At 38.3% G+C, this 14,109-nt stretch overlaps 1 protein-coding gene across 2 annotated transcripts in view; it reads right to left on the bottom strand.

Annotated features, from left to right (window-relative positions):
* The window catches only part of RHOA (ras homolog family member A), a 45,032-nt gene that overhangs the window by 13,167 nt on the left and 17,756 nt on the right, over nucleotides 1–14,109 (bottom strand). Inside the window, exon 1 of one of the 2 annotated variants that reach the window (XM_014563760.2) lies at nucleotides 2,230–2,235. The exons of the other annotated variant lie outside the window; for it this stretch is intronic. The gene's annotated coding sequence lies outside the window, so the exon portion shown is untranslated. Of the gene's footprint in view, nucleotides 1–2,229; nucleotides 2,236–14,109 lie in introns of those variants that run through there. 2 annotated transcript variants of the gene reach the window in all.

The following is a 14,109-nucleotide window of genomic DNA, read 5'->3' as shown; positions in this document are numbered from 1 at the left end:
CCTATTTTAAAACAAGAAATCTTTCCATATCCATGTTTTCCTCTACTTACATTCCTCTCTCTGGTCTGTTTCAAAGAAAAGGTATACATTTCTGCTTGCTTCATATCCATTCACTTGCTTAAATCTGCATTCTGCCCAAACTTTTACTGAAGCTTTCTCAAAAGTCACCAATGACTTACCTTCACAAAATCCAGTCCTCATTCTCCTTGACATTTTTTTACCACCTTTCCTCCCAATCCTTGGCCCTCCCTCACATGATATGCAGATGTACTGATCTCTTAAGTCTTCTGTTTCCTTAGCTTCAGCTTCCACACCTAACCATTCCCTTCAAGACTGTTTTTTACCTCACTCTCCTAATACTCTACCTATCTCTGGGGATTCCAGTTCTTCAAATATCACTTTTATGCACGTGATTCTCAAGTCTCTATCTCTGACCCAGTCCCTGTTCTCAAACTCCTGACACACCTAAACTCTGTACTCTGCTTGCACATCAAATTCAACATCTCCAAGACATCATCCAAGCTTCTGCCAAATCTTCTCTCCCTAGTTTCATCAATCTTGGTGATGAAAACAAAATTATACTCCTAACACACTCATTGTTTCATAGTCAGTATTTCAGTTCAAGTCCTCAGTATTCCCTACCTGGAAAAAAGAAAGAATCCAACTAACTGGTTGGCTTCCTCACTTTCCTTCTATCCTGCCTGCTGCAATCAAATCCTCCATTCCTATGCCTGGGCTTCAGTCCATCATGCCTTTGCTCAAAGGCCTTTATAAGATCCTCAATGCCAAAATCAGGTCAAGACACATCAGTTTTATCTCTATGGTCCTCTAAAATTCTAAGAGTAACCTATTTTTTCTTCCTACCTTCTCTTCATTCTTTATCACACATCTAGGTCCATTAACTGGCCTTGTAAAATTTCTCCATCTGTGTTGAAAGCAATGCTTTTTTCAAAAAAATATATTTTTATTGAAGTATACACAATGTACCAATTTCTGGTTTACAGCACAATGCTTCAGTCATACAGGAACATACATATATTCTTTTTCACTATAAATTACTGAAGATATTGAATATAGTTCCCTGTGCTATACAGTATAAGTCTGTTTATAAAGCAATGCTTTCTTTGATAAATGTTTCCTTTTCCCCAGAAAAGAGTAACTCACCTGTCATCTCAACTATCACCTTCTGTTCCAAAGTCTATTTTCTGGTCCTGTATCTTCCACTTCCAGAAATAAGATGTTACCTCCAAGTGGGGCTTCGGACCAGTCTTGGTTCTTATACCAGGCATCCTAATCTAGGTGAGATGTGGCAGTTTCTTTCTTTGTGCTTGACTCATATCCATTCCTGGGTTTAAGTTCCTTTAGGTCAGAGACTGCACTTCTGGCTTGGCCTATCCCACTTAGAGCTGTATTCCCAGCTGCCTTAATGTGGCAAGGATATGTTGAGTGGGATCCACACACAGAGGAATAAAAGCCTAAAGAAGGGGACTGGTTCCCCAAAATACTGATTTTTAAACCCTATAAAGACTCAAAAAACTGAAATTCCAATCAAACTTCCACAGGCCAAGCATTAAAATATTGAAAAAGACTTCAGTGTGGAATACTAACTGGCCCCAGACATGCCCTATGCTCAGCAGAGAATTTCAATGGCATTCCTTTGAAAAGCTAGACTACCAGAGTAAATCAACCTGAAGCTACTTCTATCTGACTTACTGGGGATGTTTCTGGAGACTCAACATTCCAGCTTCCCATTTAGGCCTGATATACCATATATAATGTTTGCTATCTGCCTTTCAAAAGCCTTCAGTTTTAAGTACATGCTTCCTATCATCACTGTGTTGCAGTTGGATCCTTCATGTCTAAAAACATCCCTGGAAAATGCCGTCAGAAAGCCAGGCAGCACCACAACAAAGATGCCTGCTCTTAATTTTTACTGTTCACAGGGTGACAGTGTATCAAACATATTGGGCCCAGCCTTGGCCCGATTTTCAAGACCAAGAACATTCCCAGGATGGGAACATATGCAGTATCAGTGACTGGTGCAACATCTCAAAACCAGCCACAACAATGACAAATTAAGGTGGCCTGGACTTGGAGCCTGCATTGCCTCTTTTGTCTTGCTCTGTTGTCAATTACTATTCTGTAGGCAACTTGGAAGCCCCACTGTCCTCCTGGTACAGTCTCATTGACAAAGTTACTGAAGACCACACCAAAAAAGTCAGGAAGGACCTTCCAAATGTATCTAGAATGCTTGATATTGATACTTTAAGCTATACTTGATACACAGCAATAGAATAAACCCAACAGGCCACGTGGGTGGCTGTCTGTGGCTGGCATTCAATGATCTAGTGGTTAAAGCATAAAATACAATAAAAAAAAATTACTAAGTGTTATTTAAAAGTTTCTATTAGAAAGCAGGAACTTTTATTTTATTTGTTCAAAGACTGAAAACTTATCAAAGATTGGGACTCAGGACAGTACTGGCCCTGCTGAGGAGTAGTGCTGGGAATGAATGGCAAGAGGTCACCCTCCAGGAAACCACCACCTTCCTTCCACAAGAGGAAGTAAGGGCTGTCTGGACATAAACATCCTCTCCTGAAAGCACTGAGAACAGAGAATACGAACATCTTTTCTGTGATGTTCAAATCCTAGCTGACATGGTTATACTCAGAGCAATGCCCCTTTTCAGGGGAACTCTTCTGCTGGCACTGATGATGAAGCACTTTCCAAGGCATGTACCTTCACTGGCCCCATCAGAGGGTTGGGTGCTTGGAGGACAACCACTGTCATGTCTGAGAGGGATGCCTACCACTAATACAGGCTAATTGTAGCTCCTGACTCCATTTCTGCCTCACCCTACAACGTGACATACAACTTTTTCAAAAAACACACTATGCTAGTCATTCTTCTGGTTCTCTCTTTAATGATACAAATGGTGTCAGGAGTTTCAAAATATGCTATACTACAACAGATCTTAACAAACTCTGTGGACCTTCATGAGCCACCATGATACCTTACCTACACTGGTTTATCACAATGCACTTCCTGATGTACATTTGATAGGAACTGATTTGATCCTGAACTTGCAGAGGCAGGTATACTTATTCAATTTACCAATGAGGAAAGAAGCTTACAATTACTAGATTTTACTGAATATAAGGGCAGTATGTTATTAAAATATACTTATTTTCAAACTGAAAAAGTGTTCTAGCAAAAGGTACATAGTTTTAAAAACTTATGTTTTTAAAGAAGTGGCTGAAATGTAATGTGTGCAACTGGGAGAGACAACAAAGGATTTACTCATTGCCAAAGAGGCCTACAAATCAAACTCCATTAGCCTCGATTTCTGTCAGTAAACAGATAAACTAGGCCAGGTCTACAAAGCAAACATGCCATGGGAACCCTGTGCCCACTAACACTCAATGAAAGGCATGTGACATCCAACTGGTCAGGGGGCGAGAAGGACGGGGGGGAACATGGCACATGTGAAAAGAAGCTACTCTAGTGTGTGTTATATAGTGTGAATATATAAGTATTCTATAAAGTGTGTATACACACATATAAAAGCTTTCTTAAAAAATACTTTTATTGAAATCAATTCACATATCATGTAATTTACCCATTTAAACACTCTGGCTTCTCTTCAGATCAACTAAATCTTTTGCCTTTTACCCATTTAAAGTATACAATTCTGAGGATCTAATGCATAGCATATAATGATTATTAGTTTAATGATACTATATTATATATTTGAAAGTTGCTAAAGGTGTAAATCTTAAATGTTCTCACCACGAAAAAGAAACCGTAATTATGTGACATGATGTATGTGTTAGCTAATGCTTTGGTGGTAATTGTTTTGCAATATAAGTGTATCAACACAACACTTGGTACACCTTAAACTTAGACAGTGCTTCATATCAATTATATCTCAATAAAGCTGGGCGAAAAGGTATACAATTCAATGGCTTTTGGTATATTAGATTATTTTTAGATGCAATAATAATATGTAACAGAATTTTCCATTTTAACCAATTTTAAGTGTATAATTGTGATAGTATGTTTATAGTAAGAAATATATATATATATATTTAGTCTTCATCCCAGTTCCTGGCACACAGCTCCCTCCTAAAACCCTAGTAACTTCCTAAGTGATATGAGCAATGGGAGAGTTATTTGTTTTAATATTTGGTCTTTTGTCCTCAAATAGCTCCAGAGTGATCTAGGTGAAGAATATCCAGTTATTCATAATAAGCTCTTTTCAACCATACCTGAGTTTAAGTTAATAAGGTGACTTTTGGAGAATCACTAAGGATGGAGACTGGTTGCCAGCGGAACCAACCATGTGATTAGGAGGTTGGAACGTTCAGTCCACCCCTCACCCCCAAATAGGAAAGAGGAGCTGGAGGTTGGATTAATTACCACTGGCCAGTGAGGCAATCAAGCATATCTGCATGAGACCCTCCTCCCCCCAACCAAAGCCCAAAAGGGCGGGGTTCAGAGAGCTTCCAGGTTGGTGGACACATGGAAGTGCTATAAGGGTGACACACCCAAAGAGGGCAATGGAAGCTCTTCATCCCTTCCCAAACACCTTGCCCTATGCATCTGACTGTTCCTTTTATAGGAAAGAGTAATCTAATAAGTAAAATATTTTCCTGAGTTCTGTGAGCCACTCTAGCAAGTTAATCGAACTTCAGGAGATGGCTGTGGGAACCTGGGATTTATAAAGCAATAAAAGCAGAGCTCTTTTGGATCTTAGATTCAAAATTAAAAATTGACTTGATTCAGATATAAAATTTGAAACTTTATTTAACCCAAACTCCGCTTGCTTTGATAACCAGGCCAAATTTCTTTCAAACGAAATTATTCACCTAACAAAACACTGTTAATATATCTTTAATCTCAAAACATTAGAGAACCAAGTCTAACTAACCAGCTTCACCTCCATGTGTCTTATAGAGTTTATCTACAGTGCTCTAAACAGGTGAGACCTATACTTTGCCCAGGTTAAGTTATCTGAAGAATCTACCTGTAAAGAGAATAAACTGCAACTCAAACCACTTCCATCTACACAGGCCAAGAACTACTCAAGAGTACTAGGAGACTAATTTGGCAACAACTGTTTATTATTAGTAGCCTTTAAGCAGAAAAATGGCTTTCTGCTTAAAATTCATTTTAGGACACAATCTATATGAATTTTCCTAAAATAAACTAGCTTAAGATCTTACTTATAAAGGACATCTAGCCCAGGATCCAAGATACCAACTTTTGGGGGGAAAAATTCCATAGGCAGTCACAAAAGTACCAGCAAAATAATCAGCTTACTCAAACCACAAGCTAGAATTTTTCAAGCTTCTGGTGAGAGCCCAGATACAGTAGCAGCTGATCCAAAGTGAAGACCAGTACTACCTCTGGCAGATGCATTCTACTCAAGCTCAAGCAGTAAGCCAAAGAACTCTGATCTCAAAACGGTTCTGGAAATGAAGAGCTTTAGTTTGTGGCACAAGTTTCATAGCTAGTCTCAAAGTTATGGTCTCCCAACTCTTGTCTGTCCCAATATTATTAATGGTGGAGGTCATGTTCCAAAATGATTACTTCCATTCATTATGAGATGATCTGTAAGCTTTTGAGTGCTGCCCCCAATTCTTATATTGCTCTGCTAAAACTTTATTTAACCTAGGTTTATCCCAACAATTTAGGCTATTCCAGAGTTCTTCTGCTTTACCAAATTGTCTATCTAAGATCATTTCCTTATGATGACACAAATGGAGTAATGCTGAACCCTAAGTATAAACCACTACCTTATTCCTAATCCTGAAAGTTTTAGAACAATGAAGCAAGAACCCATTTGCAGAAGGGAAAAGTTGCTTTCCTAGATGAAAGCAAACAACCAGCCAGCACCTTTTCTGGCCTTTCTTTATTTAGTGCTCCTTTCTACCCCAAATCAATTCTTATAAAACAAACTTCAATTCCTTGAGCCATGCTCTCAGCTAGGTGTGAGAAAAACCAATAGACTGTAGTAATAACATACAAAGTATAAATGATAGGCTCAACTCTTTCAGCTGCATCTGCATTTTATAAGAGCCTATAAAACCCAAACAAACACCTAGTAGATGATTATATCATGAAAGACAAACCTTCCTGGACTATTGCTCAATCAATCTCAACTTAAACTGTGTACATGCAAAAAAAAAAAAAAAAAAAAAAAGGTGGGGTGGGGGTAGGGACACACACACACACACACACACACACACACACAAAGGCTGAATTCTCAAAAGGTCTTAAGATGTCAGAAGGAAGCAATAAAGAAAACCATGATATAAAGCACAAGGAAAGAAGTGTTAAGAGGACTAATTAATACACCAGGAGATAATTTTGGGGGTATACAAAAAATTTGCGTATAATGAATTTCACAAAGTGAGCACATTTATGAAACCACCACCGAGATCAAGAAACAACACAACCAGAAAGAAAGAAAGAAAGAAACAAACAAACAACACAACACAACACAACCAGTATCCCAGAAAGTCCATTTGTGTCCCCTTCCTTCTAAGTCATTCCTAGACTAGTCTGATTTCTTTCACTGTGGATTGTTTTGCCTGGGTTTAAATTTCTTTGCTGGATTTTAAATTTTGTTTGGGGTTACTTTATTTTAACAATCTTTCAGAGATTCATCCAGGTTGCTTCAAATAGCATTTTGTTTACTTTCATTGCTGTGCAGTACTCTGCTCTTGACTGATTATTTCTGCCTTTAGGAATATTGCTATGACAAATCAGGCACATGTGTTTGGTATACTTATTTACTAAACATTTCTGTGGTTTTATACTTAAGAGAATGTTTTGCTTTAGTACATACTATTAAACGGTTTTGCTAAGTAGTTGTACACTCCCACCAGTGGTAAATGCGAGTTCCAGTTGCTTTCCATTCAACAGTACTTCTTAAAATTTAGTCAAGTTGTTGGATGTGTAGTGATATCTCATTGTGGCTTTAATCTGCATGTCTCTGATGACTAATAGAGTTGAACACTTTTCCCTGTATTTATTGGCCATTTTAGAAAGCTGCTTTTATGAAAAAGGATTACTTCAGACCAAGACATTCAATCCAAGTGGGGAAATAAGATACTTATGAAACATACAAAGATGCAGATTGCGATTTTATAAAAGAAAGAAGCCAAAAGAGTTAACAGTTGTAGGTCAGACTATCAATGACTAAGAAGTAGATAAAATGATTTCAGAGAAACTATTAAGACTCACTAAAAAATATTCTGGGGTACCTGTAGGTGGGTGCTTCATTTTACTCCTACAATAAAGCTACACATACACTAAATCAGAGGTTCTCAAAGCTTAGCATGCATCAGAATCACTTGGAGGGAGGGCTTGTTTAAATTCAGACTAATGGGACACACCACCAGAGGTTCTGATTCAGTAGTTCTGTGGAAGGGGCTGAGAATCTCCATTTCTATCAAATTCTCTGGTGATGCTAATACCACTAGTCTCAGGACCACTTTGAGAACCACTGAGGTATCCAAGATATTCACCTCAAAAGGATATTTTCATTAATTGAAAACTAATGACTAAAGGATTAAAAATATAAGAAAGTCAGCCAATCATTAGTGCATTACAATATTTGCTTTGGTTCAGTTAGCAGTTATTTGTAATTCCCAATCCAATTTAACTTAGGAAGACTCTAGAATCTTATACACTAAATTCTAGGCACCAAACAGCTCCAGAGAGCCTTCCTTCAGGAAGCTATTCAGACAAATGTGAGTCAACATCATGCTTACACAAACATGAGGAAATCACCAAGACTGCTGGGTGAAATGGAGAGAACTGAATGTTAATGCATTGTTGTGGTTTACCTACCCAAGTGCAGGAAGTAGCCACTCTTAACAGCTGAGAGATGTCTGAAGGACAGACCACTCCCACACTGTGCAAGGCTAGCAGGAGTGCAAACAGGCTGTAGTCACCACAGGGAATCATTAGACTTGTAAAAAGAGCTGGCCACCACTGATCAGTCTTACTGGAGCAGAGTTTCCTGAAACTCAGAAAGCCACAACCCCTGCTTGACATCATCCGTCCCTCAATAAGAGTAAACAGACTTAAGACACACTAGAATCAAACTAATGACTTCACAGCAACTCAAGTATATTTGCCATTTGGCAGCTCTATTCCTCTGGCGTGTAAATGACAATCAAAGAATGTGTGCAAAAAGTCATAAAAGGCTAGAAAACTGGGGAAGATGTGAAACATGATTTTTACAACCACAGGACTTTTGATCAAATATACCAAAAACTCAGTTAAGGAGAAATGATTCAGAGTAATCAATCACCTTAAGTTATATATTAACTGAATCTTTCACGATGTCACCAAGATTTGCCTGGATAGGCAAGAGAGAAAAGGACACTAATAAAAGCTGCAGGATTGCTTTCTGACGTTTGGGGTAGAGAGAGGAGAGTGAGAGTGGAGTGTTTAGGGATATGGACTCTGGATCAGATTGTTGTTAGTTCAGTGCCTTGTTCTGTCCCTTACTGGTTAGCTATGTGACCTTGGACAAGTCAGCATTTTTGTGCTTCAATCTCTTTTATCTGTAAAATGAGAATATTAGGCTCTATCCCATAGTGCAGTTGTGAGAATTAAATGTGTTCATACAAAACAAAAAGTTTATATTGGCATTATTTGTTTGCTGTTTCTGGCAATTTCTCTTTTATTTTCTACAAAGTGGTAGGAGTCAAGGCTTCTACACCTTTAACTAAATGCTTGTGATTCTAGGCACATAAATAAGGAGAAAAAGGAAGCTGGGGAGAAAGGGCTGCAAAAAGATGATCTAAATAAATGGAAAGACATCTGTGTTCATGGATTGGAAGACTTAATATTGTAAAGGTGGCAATACTTCTCAAATTAATCTACAGATTCAATGCATTCCTTATCAAAATCCTAGCTTGCACTTTTGCCAGAAATTGACAAGTTGCTCCTAAAATTCATATGGAAATCCAAGGCACTCAGAATAGCCAAAACAATCTTGAAACAACACAGCTGGAGGACTGAATCTCCTGATTTCAAAACTTAACTACAAATGAACGATAATCAAGACACTAAGGTATTGGCATAAAGATAACCTACAGATTAATGGAATAAAACTGAGAATCCAGATGTAAGCCCTCACATTTAGGATCAATTGGTTTTCAACAATATTACCAAGACTATTCAATGGGGGAAAGAATAGTCTTCAACAAATTCTAATCGGAGGTGTAGTAAGCTCTAGGAATCTATCCCTTTGCTGAAATAACAAATGAGCTGGCAGAAACTATCTGAAGCAACAATTTTGGAACTCTTAGAGTCTAACAGAACCCTTGCAATGCCTGGGGGGAGCTTGGGAGCTTGATGACAAGTCCAGTAAATTACAGTGAATTTCAGCTTTGTGGTAGCTGCCATCAATGCCATCCCCTAGGTGGGAGGAGGGTAGCAGTAGGGGCCATGGCCAGGCTCCCGGTGGGAGCCAGAATGGGTAATAAGGACCACATCCTCAAAAAGGTAGGGTTGTATGTTTTGATAACTGATCACTGGTGCCAGCATAGAGGCCAATGTTTCCAACTGACACAAGCCAAAGTGGCTTCCCAGTAGAAGGGGATTTAAAGAGACAATACAGTTGACTCTTGAACAACATGAATTTGAGCTGTGTGGGTCCATTTACACGTGAATTTTTTTCAATATATACTATAGTACAACACAATCTGCAGTTGGTTAAATCTATGGATGCAGAACCACTGACATGGGGGGCCAACTATAAAGTGATACACAGATTTTTCAACTGTATTGGGGGGGGTTGGCGCCTCTTAACCCCCTGCATTTTCAAGGGTCAACTGTACTTGTTTTTTACTTTTTCCATGCCCTTTTGGGCAGACATTCAAGGAAATCTGTCAGGTCAGCAAGCCAACAGAACATAAACTTGAATGATCACACACAACAAGGAACACACTTTGCAAAAATAGTTTTATTAAAGTCATAGACAGCTCCAGCCCTCAACAAGCAAAACCCAGCAATCCCTGAGGTGGTAAAGAATCTGATTTCTATAATTACCACAACATAATACTCAGAATATCCAGTTCTCAATTAAAAAATTACAAAACATACACATTAAATCACCTTAAATGTTTAACGAGCTAAAGGAAAGCATGAACAAAGAACTAAAGAAAATCAGGAAAATTATGTCTGAATAAAAATGATGGTATCTATAAAGATGGAGAAATTATTTTAAAAAGGAGTCAGAGGTCCTGGCGCTGAAAAGTACAATAACTAAAATGAAAACCTCACCAGAAGAGTTCAACAGCTTATATGAACAGGCTCAGTGAACTTGAAGACAAGATAACTGAAATTATCCAAAGAGCATGAAGAAAAAAAAAAAATGAATAAAGCCTGAGGAATCTGTGAGACACTCATGCATACCAACATCAGCATCACAGGACTCTTAGAAGGGAAAGACAGAGAAAGGAATAGAAAAAAATATTTGAAGAGGGAGGAGGATATAGCTCAAGTGGTAGAGCGCATGTTCAGCACACACAAGGTCCTGGGCATACACAACCCCCAATACCTCCTCTAAAAATAAATAAGGAAACCTAATTACCCTCTACCAAAAAAAAAAAAAAATAAAAGGAAGAGAGGGAGGGAGGGAGGGAGGGAAGGAAGGAGTGAAGGAAGGAAGGAAGAAAGAAAGGAAAGAAAGAAAGGAAAAGAAAAGAAAAAAGGGAAGGGAAGGGGAGGGGAGGGAAGAGAAAAGAAAAAAGAAAAGAAAAGAAAAGAAAAGAAAAGAAAAGAAAAGAAAAGAAAAGAAAAGAAAAGAAAAGAAAAGAAAAGAAAAGAAAAGAAAAAAATATTTGAAGACTAATAACCAAAAACATCCCAGGTCTGATGAAAGATGTAAATACAGTTGGCTCTCCTTATCTGCAGACGTGAAAATTGTGCATATGCAGGGCCAACTGTACTATGCCATTTTATATAAGGGACTTGAGCATCTGCAGGTGTGAGGCAGGGGAATAATAACAATGAATATAGAGTTTCAGATTTACAAGATGAAAAGAGCTATGGGAATAGATGGTGGTGATGGCTGCACAACAGTGTGAGTGCATTTAATACACCTAACCTGTACACTTAAAAATGGCTAAGATGGCAAATTTTATGTGCATTTTAACTAAAAAAAAAGTTATTAGTAGGCCCAAGTCTTCACAATGATTTAGAAGACAGAAGCAAATAAGTTTTACAAGAGAAAAGGAGGCTTTCCTTTGCTGGCTGGTGCCTGTATTTTATCTATAGTGGCCACAGGCTGGCTGCCAGAGGCAATCAGCCTGATAGCTCATGTCAGGATTTAGTTCATACCTTATCTGAAATAATAGTTGGTCTGAAATAGTAAGCATGTAACAAAGAAATATAGATAGAACATAAGTTAGACTGGAAAAACATACGGTGTAATCCTAGGTCCAGGATTCTAAGGAAAAATTACAAATTTTAATGGTGGCACTAGAGAAGCCAAATAAAACTCTTCCAGGAATAAATAAAAGGAGTCACGGTTATTAATATGAAAGAAGGGATAATCAAAGGGAAAATGCAGAATCAAAGTAAAAAATCTGCTTAATGAAGAGTGGTGAAAAAGTAACCGAACAGTTCCTCAAAGAGTCTAAAGTGACAAGTGTAGCTAGCAAGTTGTTGTAAACACCATCATGATCTGGGATTTTAATTATAGTTTATCTGAAACAAAGTCAAGTAGAAAGTTGCTTAAACTAAGGCACCGCAGGATTCATGAGCCATTTCAATGACAATATATCAAGCACCTACTATATGTTTATATACCAACCATTAATAACTACCTAGCTGCCTACAAAGTTGGCTTTACCAAGTAATTAAGCTAATGTAACAAACAAGAACTTCACCTAGAATTAGACAAAAAAGATGGAGGAACAGAAAAATCAGCTCAAGGATCAAAGTTCAGAAATTTAAGCCTGGATCACAAGGCTACCCATAGGCAGACACCTTCTGGATTTTAAGGACTACAGTGCAAAAGCAATGTTTCCCAACAATCTTCTCTGAAATTAAAGGTCATCTCCAAGTGCCCAGGTAAAGGGTCCAATTTACTCTAGATTTGTTCCATTAACATCTGCACAATACAATTTAGTAAAAAAGATAAAAGCATATCACACTTTTCTTCTGCTCAGGAAGCCTTCCCACCTCTTGTCTATCTAGCAAATATTTACCTTTCAAGATGGCAAAGTTACTTCTTTCCTAATCTCTTCTTGCATTTCATTTTCCCTCCCCACACAATCTCCTTTATAAAAATCCTCATACCTACTTTAAACAAGACTTCCTCCAGTGGGGGTTACAGCTCAATGGTAGAGCGCATGCTTGGCATGCACGAGGTCCTGGGTTCACTCCCCAGAGCCTCTGCTAAGTAGAGGGGGAGACTCCTACCAACTGACAGCTAATTTAGGGCAGGGATGGTTTTATTCATCTTTATGTCACCAATGCCAAGCATGTAGTGCCACACACCAGTAGGCTCTCCACATGTGTTTGCTGAATGAACAAAACCTACAATGTAATTTACACTGTAGGCTGTTATATAGAGAAATAAAATTTTGAATTCAATCCACCTTTCAAAGGAAGCACTTGTGAAGGTTCTCTTCAACACACTTAGCAGAACTTCTTTCATATCTAAATTATTCATAAGCTGGGGGGTGGGAGGGTGGGGGTGGGTATAGCTCAGTGGTAGCATGCATGCTAGGCATGCATGAGGTCCTGAGTTCAATCTCCAGTAACTCCATTAAAAAAAATTAAAAAAAATAAAATAAAACAAAACAACAAATTATTCACAAGCAAGAAGGAAGCCAGACTTCAATAAGTCATTAACTGGAAAATAAAAATAATGAAAAAATGTATTCAGGGAAGCAGAGCATTGCCTGAAGAATGGACACAAGAGATAGAAATGTTTGGGTTGCATTTACTTCCAAAGGTGGTACTGTTACAGTCTCAATGTCCAACATGGCAGTCACTAGTCACATGTGACTATTTTAATTTTTTTAGTAGTTTAATTAATTCAAATATAAAAATTCACTTCTTTGGTCACACTGGCCACATTCCAAATGCTCATCAGCCACATATGACTACTGTATTGGACAGGCAGATATATAATATGTCCATCATCACAGAGAGTCTACAAGACAGGACTATTCTAAACAATTCTCCCAAGGCTATCTGGCAGACACAGGATTCTTATATGATGCTCTGGTTTTTTGCACGCTACAAGGATCTGCCAAAGAAGACATACCCATAATTTCATGTTACAGATTTTTCTGGAAAATATTTGCAGCAAATATCAGGTCATTTTAAGGTCAATTCTGGGAGGTACTCCCATCCATCCCTCATGCTTCCTCCCTAGTCAGTCACTCTTCCAACCACCTGCTACTTCAAGTACAGTGGTGATCACCTCCTTGCCAGGTCCAGTGGCCTTGTCTCAATTCTTATTTCCCCTACCCTTGATAAATCTAATCCAAACCAATAGTTTATGGGTCATTCCCTATTCTAGGTACTAGGGAGCAGCCTTATATGAAACACATTCTTAGAGAAAACAACACAATGCAATTAAATGCTGTAAGAGAAGTTTACACTCTCTGGTTTGAATGGAGAGAAAAGCAAGCAATTCTGCTAGAGGGCTTCACAAGAAAGTAACATCTGACCTCGACCTTGAAGAATAAGGACTAGTCCCCTCCCGGAAGGAGTTGAGAAGAGTGGTGGTAGCTCAGGAATACTTTCTAATGTGAGGGAACAGCCTGAGCAAATTACCTTAAATTAAGAATTCAGAGAGGAGACAATGAAGCTGGAAAGATGACTGATGGTTAGACTGGAGGTTCTAAAATACCATGCACAGCAACCTGTATTTTATTCTGTAAACAACGGAAAGTCAATGGAAAGCTTCAGCTAAAGAAGGGGGTGCCATATTGTCCTAAAAACAGAATAAATGGACTAAAGAATCTTAGTGAGACTGCTGGGCAATGCTTAACTTAGTAAAGGGTCACCTATGAGGTTAGGGGTCATAAGTTCAAAGTGATACCAGTCAGCGTATTTTTTTCC

The sequence above is a fragment of the Camelus ferus genome, chromosome 17, assembly GCF_009834535.1.
Source record: "Camelus ferus isolate YT-003-E chromosome 17, BCGSAC_Cfer_1.0, whole genome shotgun sequence".
NCBI lineage: Eukaryota > Metazoa > Chordata > Mammalia > Artiodactyla > Camelidae > Camelus > Camelus ferus.
The sequence above is the reverse complement of the archived record's forward strand: the minus strand, read 5'-3'. Positions and strand labels throughout refer to the sequence as shown.